Source organism: Bos indicus x Bos taurus, chromosome 3 (genome assembly GCF_003369695.1).
Source record: "Bos indicus x Bos taurus breed Angus x Brahman F1 hybrid chromosome 3, Bos_hybrid_MaternalHap_v2.0, whole genome shotgun sequence".
Lineage (NCBI taxonomy): Eukaryota > Metazoa > Chordata > Mammalia > Artiodactyla > Bovidae > Bos > Bos indicus x Bos taurus.
The window spans coordinates 13477928-13488698 of NC_040078.1; positions in this window are offsets into that span (position 1 = coordinate 13477928).

The window sequence follows — 10771 nt, forward strand, 5'->3', positions numbered from 1 at the left end:
ACACTAGACTTATCAAATACGTAATTTGTAAATCTTTTGTCCCATTTTCTGGGATGTTGTCTCAGTCCATTCATGCTGCCACGACAAAACGTTGTAGACTAGATGACTTTAAGAACACTTATTTCTCTCTGTTCTAGAGACTAGGATTTACAAGATTGTGGTACCAGTAGATTCAGTGTCTAATAAACCAGGCCTGCTTCCTAATTTATAGATGGAAATCTTCTCTCTGTGTCCTGAATGGTGGAAAGGGTGAGAGAGCTTAATACTTGGGCCACCTGATGCAAAGAGCCAACTCACTGGAAAAGACCCTGATGCTAGCAAAGATTGAAGCAAAAGGAAAAGGGGGCAGCAGAGGATGAGATGATTAGCTAGCATCACTGACTCAGTGGACATAAATTTGAGCAAACTCTGGGAGATAGTGAAAGGCAGGGGAACCTGGCATGCTGCAGCCCATGGGGTCATAAACAGTTAAACACGACTTAGCAACTGAACAACAACAAGGCAGAGAGAAAAGTAACAAAGTTGAGACTATTTGATTAGTCTTATAGCTTTTGGTCAAAAGTGGTATGTGTTACTTCTGCTCAAATTCTGTTGATCAAAACAAATCATCTGGATAAGTCCAATATGAGTAGTGTAGAGAGGTACCATCTTTACACAGGAAGGGCAGTTATAATTTGGGAATAATAATAAATAAATTTCATTCTTTATGTTACTTGTCTTGGCTAGAATCTACAATATAATGCTGAATACAAGTGGGGAGAACAGACTCTCTTTTCTCTGATCTTAGATGGAAAACTTTCCAGTCTTTCATTACTAAGTATGAGGTTAAATGTGAATTTTCATAGATACCCTTTATCAGGTAAGGAATTTCTCCTCGATTCCTACATCAAGTTTTTTTAATGAAAGGATGTTGTATTTTGTCAAATACTTTCTTGTTGTTTACCAAGTTTATCTATGGTGTTCCCTTTAACCTACTAGTAGAATAGTCTACATTGATTGGTTTTCACATGTTCAATCACCCTTGAATTCCCAAGAAAAAAATCCCACTTGGTCATGCTGTATAATCCTTTTTAATTAATGGTGGATTTTGTTTACTTAATCTGGGGGGACTTTTTAATCTTTATTTGGGCTTCCTTGGTGGCTCAGATGATAAAGCGTCTGCCTGCAATGCAGGAGACCTGGATTCGATCCCTGGGTTGGTAAGATCCTCTGGAGAAGGAAATGGCAATCCACTCCAGTACTCTTGCCTGGAAAATCCCTGGTAGGCTACAGTCCATATGGTCGCAAACAGTCGGATACGACTGAGCGACTTCATGTTCACATTCAATGAAGGATATTGGTCTGTAGTTTTCCTTTGATATTTTTCTCTGGTTTTGGATCAGAGTAATTCTGGCTTCATAGAAATAGTTGGGGAGGCGGTCCTAAGATGGCAGAGGAATAGGACAGGGAGACCACTTTCTCCCCCACAAATTCATCAAAAGAACATTTATACGCTGAGTAAAATCCACAAAACAACTTCTGAATGCCAGCAGAGGACATCAGGCACCCAGAAAAGCAGCCCATTATCTTCAAAAGGAGGTAGGGAAAATATAAAAGACAAAAAAAGAGACAAAAGAGGTAGGGACAGAGCTCCATCCTGGGAAGGGAGTCTTTAAAAGAGAGAAGTTTCCAAACACCAGTAAACACTCTCACTGCCAAGTCTGTGCCAAGCCTTAGAAGCACAGAGGGCAACATAATAGGGAGGAAAAATAAGTAAATAATTAAAACCCACAGATTACGAGCCCAATGGTAGCCCCCCAGTGGAGAAGCAGCGCAGACGCCTGCGCCCGCCACTAGCAAGAGGGAGCTGGGCAGGGAGGCGCAGGCTGCATTGCTTAGAGTAAGGATCGGGCCTGAATGCCCCCAAGGATAATCAGAGCGAACTAATTTGGGCTAGCAAACCAGACTGTGGGATGGCTACCACTCGAAAAGCCCTAAGACACCGCCAGGCCCATGCACAGAACAAAGGGCGGAACAGAACTAGCTGGCTGCAGACCATCCTGCTTGGGTGATAGGCAGCCAGAGCTGGAAGGGGGCAATCGCAGCTCCAGAGAGACATTATCTACCAAACTGCAAGCAGGCTTCTTTGCTTACTAAGACTTCTTGGAGTTCTGGACAGTCATCCACCTGAGAAGGTGCACTGGTTGTACACCCAGAAAACCGAGCGGCAGGGACAGGAGAGGCGACGAGTCGCAGTGACCGCACTCACCAAACACCTCATCACCCAAGCTGCCTCGAGCTGGGAAGGGCACAAAACGCAGGCTCAACAGAGTCTGTGCCTCTGAGGACTACCCGATTGCCTGAACCTGAGCGGCTTAGACCTGGGAGGTGCATGCAGCCCAGGGCCAGCCTCGGACGGTTCCCGGCAAAGCAACCTAGAGCCTGAGCTGTGTGGGCAGGAAGGGTGCACGCGCAGTGAGCGGGGGCAGGCCCAGTGTGGCTGAGACACTACGAGCACACGGCAGTGTTATTTGTTTGCAGCGTCCCTCCCTCCCCACAGCGCGACTGAACAAGTGACCCTAAAAAAGTGTCCACCACCGTCCCCTTGTGTCAGGGCGGAAATAAGACACTGAAGAGACCAGCAAACAGAAGCTAAAACAGAGGGAACGGCCTTGAAAGTGACAGGTGCAATAGATTAAAACCGTGTAGTTAGTACCGACTACATAGAAAGGGGCCTATAGATCTTGAGAAATATAAGCCAGACCAAGAAACTATCCGAAAATGAACTGACCCCACACTGCCCACAATAACACCAGAGAAAGTCCTAGATATATTTTAACTATTTTTACGATCATTCTTTTTTCTTCTTCTTCTTTTTTCTTTTTCTTTTCTTTTTTCTTTTTTATCTTTTCTTTTCTTTTTTTAACTTTTTTTAAAATTTTTAAGTCCTCGATTACTCCTTTAATTTTCATTTTTATAACCTACTATTAATTTTCAAAAAAAAAGACTATTTTTTAAAGCAAAGTTCATATATATATTTTAATAACTTTTGTGATTTTGTTTTTTTTTCTTCTTATTCTTTTCTTTAATATTGTATTTTTGAAAATCCAACCTCTACTCTAGAATTTTAATCTTTGCTTTTAGGTATTTGTTATCAATTTTGTACCTTTAAGAACCCAATCTTCAGTACCCATTTTTACTTGGGAGTGAGATTACTGGCTTGACTGCTCTCTTCCCCTTTGGACTCTCCTTTCTCTCCACTAGGTCGCCTCTGTCTCCTCCCTCCCCCTTCTCTTCTCTACCCAAGTCTCTGAATCTCTGAGTATTCCAGACGGTGGAGGACACATAGGAAACTGATTACTGGCTGGATCTGTCTCTCTCCTTTTCATTCCCCCTTTTTGTCCTCCTGGCCACCTCTGTCTCCTTCCTCCCTCTTCTCTTCTCTGTATAAACCCATGAACATCTCTGAGCGGTCCAGACTGTGGAGTGCACATAAGGAAGTGATTACTGGCTAGCTTGCTCTCCCCTCTTTTGATTCCACCTCATCTCATTTGGGTCACCTCTAACTCCCTCCTCCCTCTTCTCTTCTCCATGTAACTCTGTGAACCTCTCTGGGTGTCCCTCACTGTGGAGAAACTTTTCATCTTTAACCTAGATGTTTTATCAGTGGCACTGTATGGAAGGAGAAGTCTTGAGACAACTGTAAAAATAAGACTGAAAATCAGAAGCAGGAGGCTTAAGTTCAAATCCTGAGAACATCATAGAACACCTGACTCCAGGGAACATTAAGCAATAGGAGTTCATCAAACGCCTCCATACCTACACTGAAACCAAACACCACCCAAGGGCCAACAAGTTCCAGAGCAAGACATACCACGCAAATTCTCCAGCAACACAGGAACACAGCCCTGAGCTTCAATATACAAGCTGCCCAAAGTTACTCCAAATCCACTGACATCTCATAACTCATTACTAGACACTTCATTGCACTCCAGAGAAAAGAAATCCAGCTCCACCCACCAGAACACCGACACAAGCTTCCCTAACCAAGAAACCTTGACAAGCCACCAATATAACCCCACCCACAGCGAGGAAACTCCATAATAAAGAGAACTCCACAAACTGCCAGAATACAGAAAAGCCACCTCAAACTCAGAAATATAAACAAGATGAAGAGACAGAGGAATACCCAGCAGGTAAAGGAACAGGATAAATGCCCACCAAACCAAACAAAAGAGGAAGAGATAGGGAATCTACCTGATAAACAATTCCAAATGCTGATAGTGAAAATGATCCAAAATCTTGAAATAAAAATGGAATCACAGATAAATAGCCTGGAGGCAAGGATTGAGAAGATGCAAGAAAGGTTTAACAAGGACCTAGAAGAAATAAAACAGAGTCAATATATAATGAATATTGCAATAAATGAGATCAAAAACACTCTGGAGGCAACAAATAGTAGAATAATGGAGGCAGAAGATAGGATTAGTGAAATAGAAGAGAGAATGGTAGAAATAAATGAATCAGAGAGGAAAAAAGAAAAACGAATTAAAAGAAATGAGGACAATCTCAGAGACCTCCAGGACAATATTAAATGCCACAACATTCGAATCATAGGAGTCCCAGAAGAAGAAGACAAAAAGAAAGACCATGAGAAAATACTTGAGGAGATAATAGTTGAAAACTTCCCTAAAATGGGGAAGGAAATAATCACCCAAGTCCAAGAAACCCAGAGAGTCCCAAACAGGATAAACCCAAGGCAAAACACCCCAAGACACATATTAATCAAATTAACAAAGAACAAATACTAAAAGCAGCAAGGGAAAAACAACAAATAACACACAAGGGGATTCCCATAAAGATAACAGCTGATCTTTCAATAGAAACTCTTCAGGCCAGGAGGGAATGGGAAGACATACTTAAAGTGATGAAAGAAAATAACCTACAGCCAAGATTACTGTACCCAGCAAGGATCTCATTCAAATATGAAGGAGAAATCAAAAGCTTTACAGACAAGCAAAAGCTGAGAGAATTCAGCACCACCAAACCAGCTCTCCAACAAATGCTAAAGGATATTCTCTAGACAGGAGACACAAAAACGGTGTATAAACTCAAATCCAAAACAATAAAGTAAATGGCAATGGGATCATACTTATCAATAATTACCTTAAACGTAAATGGGTTGAATGCCCAAACCAAAAGACATAGACTGGCTGAATGGATACAAAAACAAGACCCCTATATATGTTGTCTACAAGAGACCCACCTCAAAACAGAGGACACATACAGACTGAAAGTGAAGGGCTGGAAAAAGATATTCCATGAAAATAGAGATCAAAAGAAAGCAGGAGTAGCAATACTCATATCAGATAAAATAAACTTTAAAACAAAGGCTGTAAAAAGAGACAAAGAAGGACACTACATAATGACCAAGGATCAATCCAAGAAGAAGATATAACAATTATAAATATATATGCACCCAACATAGGAGCACTGCAGTATGTAAGAAAAATGCTAACAAGCATGAAAGGGAAAATGAACAATAACACAATAATATTGGGAGACTTTAATACCCCACTCACACCTATGGATAGATCAACTGAACAGAAAATTAACAAAGAAACACAAACTTTAAATGAAACAATAGACCAGTTAGACCTAATTGATATCTGTAGGACATTTCAACCCAAAACAAAGAATTTCACCTTTTTCTCAAGCACACATGGAACCTTCTCCAGGATAGATCACATCCTGGGCCATAAAGCTAGCCTTGGTAAATTCAAAAAAATAGAAATCATTCCAAGCATCTTTTCTGATCACAATGCAGTAAGATTAGATCTCAATTACAGGAGAAAAACTATTAAAAATTCCAACATATGGAGGCTGAACAATACGCTGCTGAATAACCAACAAATCACAGAAGAAATCAAAAAAGAAATCAAAATTTGCATAGAAATGAATGAAAATGAAAACACAACAACCCAAAACCTGTGGGACACTGTATTTTATTTTTTTTTCTCCAATTTTATTTTATTTTTAAACTTTACATAATTGTATTAGTTTTGCCAAATATCAAAATGAATCTGCCACAGGTATACATGTGTTCCCCATCCCGAACCCTCCTCCCTCCTCCCTCCCCATACCATCCCTCTGGGCCGTCCCAGTGCACCAGCCCCGAGCATCCAGCATCATGCATCGAACCTGGACTGGCAACTCGTTTCCCACATGATACTTTACATGTTTCATTGCCATTCTCCCAAATCTTCCCACCCTCTCCCTCTCCCACAGAGTCCATAAGACTGTTCTATACATCAGTGTCTCTTTTGCTGTCTCATACACCGGGTTATTGTTACCATCTTTCTAAATTCCATATATATGCGTTAGTATACTGTATTTATGTTTTTCCTTCTGGCTTACTTCACTCTGTATAATAGGCTCCAGTTTCATCCACCTCATTAGAACTGATTCAAATGTATTCTTTTTAATGGCTGAGTAATACTCCATTGTGTATATGTACCACAGCTTTCTTATCCATTCATCTGCTGATGGACATCTAGGTTGCTTCCATGTCTTGGCTATTATAAACAGTGCTGCGATGAACATTGGGGTACACGTGTCTCTTTCCCTTCTGGTTTACTCAGTGTGTATGCCCAGCAGTGGGGTTGCTGGATCATAAGGCAGTTCTATTTCCAGTTTTTTAAGGAATCTCCACACTGTTCTCCATAGTGGTTGTACTAGTTTGCATTCCCACCAACAGTGTAAGAGGGTTCCCTTTTCTCCACACCCTCTCCAGCATTTATTATTTGTAGACTTTTGGATCGCAGCCATTCTGACTGGTGTGAAATGGTACCTCATAGTGGTTTTGATTTGCATTTCTCTGATAATGAGTGATGTTGAGCATCTTTTCATGTGTTTGTTAGCCATCTGTATGTCTTTTTTGGAGAAATGTCTATTTAGTTCTTTGGCCCATTTTTTGATTGGGTCGTTTATTTTTCTGGAGTTGAGCTGTAGGAGTTGCTTGTATATTTTTGAGATTAGTTGTTTGTCGGTTGCTTCATTTGCTATTATTTTCTCCCATTCTGAAGGCTGTCTTTTCACCTTGCTAATAGTTTCCTTTGATGTGCAGAAGCTTTTAAGGTTAATTAGGTCCCATTTGTTTATTTTTGCTTTTATTTCCAATATTCTGGGAGGTGGGTCATAGAGGATCCTGCTGTGATGTATGTCGGAGAGTGTTTTGCCTATGTTCTCCTCTAGGAGTTTTATAGTTTCTGGTCTTACGTTTAGATCTTTAATCCATTTTGAGTTTATTTTTGTGTATGGTGTTAGAAAGTGGTCCAGTTTCATTCTTTTACAAGTGGTTGACCAGATTTCCCAGCACCACTTGTTAAAGAGATTGTCTTTAATCCATTGTATATTCTTGCCTCCTTTGTCGAAGATAAGGTGTCCATATGTGCGTGGATTTATCTCTGGGCTTTCTATTTTATTCCATTGATCAATATTTCTGTCTTTGCGCCAGTACCATACTGTCTTGACAACTGTGGCTTTGTAGTAGAGCCTGAAGTCAGGTAGGTTGATTCCTCCAGTTCCATTCTTCTTTCTCAAGATCGCTTTGGCTATTCGAGGTTTTTTGTATTTCCATACAAATTGTGAAATTATTTGTTCTAGCTCTGTGAAGAATACTGTTGGTAGCTTGATAGGGATTGCGTTGAATCTATAAATTGCTTTGGGTAGTATACTCATTTTCACTATATTGATTCTTCCAATCCATGAACATGGTATATTTCTCCATCTATTAGTGTCCTCTTTGATTTCTTTCACCAGTGTTTTATAGTTTTCTATATATAGGTCTTTAGTTTCTTTAGGTAGATATATTCCTAAGTATTTTATTCTTTCCGTTGCAATGGTGAATGGAATTGTTTCCTTAATTTCTCTTTCTGTTTTCTCATTATTAGTGTATAGGAATGCAAGGGATTTCTGTGTGTTGATTTTATATCCTGCAACTTTACTGTAGTCACTGATTATTTCTAGTAATTTTCTGGTGGACTCTTTAGGGTTTTCTATGTAGAGGATCATGTCATCTGCAAATAGTGAGAGTTTTACTTCTTCTTTTCCAATTTGGATTCCTTTTATTTCTTTTTCTGCTCTGATTGCTGTGGCCAAAACTTCCAAAACTATGTTGAATAGTAATGGTGAAAGTGGGCACCCTTGTCTTGTTCCTGACTTTAGAGGAAATGCTTTCAATTTTTCACCATTGAGGATAATGTTTGCTGTGGGTTTGTCATATATAGCTTTTATTATGTTGAGGTATGTTCCTTCTATTCCTGCTTTCTGGAGAGTTTTTATCATAAATGGATGTTGAATTTTGTCAAAGGCTTTCTCTGCATCTATTGAGATAATCATATGGTTTTTATTTTTCAATTTGTTAATGTGGTGTATTACATTGATTGATTTGCGGATATTGAAGAATCCTTGCATCCCTGGGATAAAGCCCACTTGATCATGGTGTATGATCTTTTTAATGTGTTGTTGGATTCTGATTGCTAGAATTTTGTTAAGGATTTTTGCATCTATGTTCATCAGTGATATTGGCCTGTAGTTTTCTTTTTTTGTGGGATCTTTGTCAGGTGTTGGTATTAGGGTGATGGTGGCCTCATAGAATGAGTTTGGAAGTTTACCTTCCTCTGCAATTTTCTGGAAGAGTTTGAGCAGGATAGGTATTAGCTCTTCTCTAAATTTTTGGTAGAATTCAGCTGTGAAGCCGTCTGGACCGGGGCTTTTGTTTGCTGGAAGATTTTTGATTACAGTTTCAATTTCCATGCTTGTGATGGGTCTGTTAAGATTTTCTATTTCTTCCTGGTCCAGTTTTGGAAAGTTGTACTTTTCTAAGAATTTGTCCATTTCTTCCACGTTGTCCATTTTATTGGCATATAATTGTTGATAGTAGTCTCTTATGATCCTTTGTATTTCTGTGTTGTCTGTTGTGATCTCTCCATTTTCGTTTCTAATTTTGTTGATTTGATTTTTCTCCCTTTGTTTCTTGATGAGTCTGGCTAATGGTTTGTCAATTTTATTTATCCTTTCAAAGAACCAGCTTTTGGTTTTGTTGATTTTTGCTATGGTCTCTTTTGTTTCTTTTGCATTTATTTCTGCTCTAATTTTTAAGATTTCTTTCCTTCTACTAACCCTGGGGTTCTTCATTTCTTCCTTTTCTAGTTGCTTTAGGTGTAGAGTTAGGTTATTTATTTGACTTTTTTCTTGTTTCTTGAGGTGTGCCTGTATTGCTATGAACTTTCCCCTTAAGACTGCTTTTACCGTGTTGTGGGACACTGTAAAAGCAGTGCTAAGGGGAAAGTTCACAGCAATACAGGCATATCTCAAGAAACAAGAAAAAAGTCAAATAAATAACCTAACTCTACACCTAAAGCAACTAGAAAAGGAAGAAATGAAGAACCCCAGGGTTAGTAGAAGGAAAGAAATCCTAAAAACTAGGGGAGAAATAAATGCAAAAGAAACAAAAGAGACCATAGCAAAAATCAACAAAGCCAAAAGCTGGTTCTTTGAAAGGATAAATAAAATTGACAAACCATTAGCCAGACTCATCAAGAAACAAAGGGAGAAAAATCAAATCAATAAAATTAGAAATGAAAATGGAGAGATCACAAAAGACAACACAGAAATACAAAGGATCATAAGAGACTACTATCAACAATTATATGCCAATAAAATGGACAACTTGGAAGAAATGGACAAATTCTTAGAAAAGTACAACTTTCCAAAACTGAACGAGGAAGAAATAGAAAATCTTAACAGACCCATCACAAACACAGAAATTGAAACTGTAATCAAAAATCTGCCTGCAAACAAAAGCCCAGGTCCAGACAGCTTCACAGCTGAATTCTACCAAAAATTTAGAGAAGAGCTAACACCTATCCTGCTCAAACTCTTCCAGAAAATTGCAGAGGAAGGTAAACTTCCAAACTCATTCTATGAGGCCACCATCACCCTAATACCAACACCTGACAAAGATCCCACAAAAAAAGAAAACTACAGGCCAATATCACTGATGAACTAGATGCAAAAATCCTTAACAAAATTTTAGCAATCAGAATCCAACAACACATTAAAAAGATCATACACCATGACCAAGTTGGCTTTATCCCAGAGATGCAAGGATTCTTCAATATCCACAAACCAATCAATGTAATACACCATATCAACAAGTTGAAAAATAAAAACCATATGATTATCTCAATAGATGCAGAAAAAGCCTTTGATAAAATTCAACATCCATTTATGATTAAAAAAAAAAAAACTCTCCAGAAAGCAGGAATGGAAGGAACATTCCTCAACGTAATAAAAGCTATATATGACAAACCCACAGCAAACATTATCCTCAATGGTGAAAAATTGAAAGCATTTCCCCTAAAGTCAGGAACAAGACAAGGGTGCCCACTTTCACCACTACTATTCAACATAGTTTTGGAAGTTTTGGCCACAGCAATCAGAGCAGAAAAAGAAATAAAAGGAATCCAACTTGGAAAAGAAGTAAAACTCTCACTGTTTGCAGATGACATGAGCCTCTACATAGAAAACCCTAAAGACTCCACCAGAAAATTACTAGAGCTAATCAATGAATATAGTAAGGTTGCAGGATATAAAATCAACACACTGGAATCCCTTGCATTCCTATACACTAATAATGAGAAAATAGAAAGAGAAATTAAGGAAACAATCCCATTCACCATTGCAACAAAAAGAATAAAATACTTAGGAATATATCTACCTAAAGAAA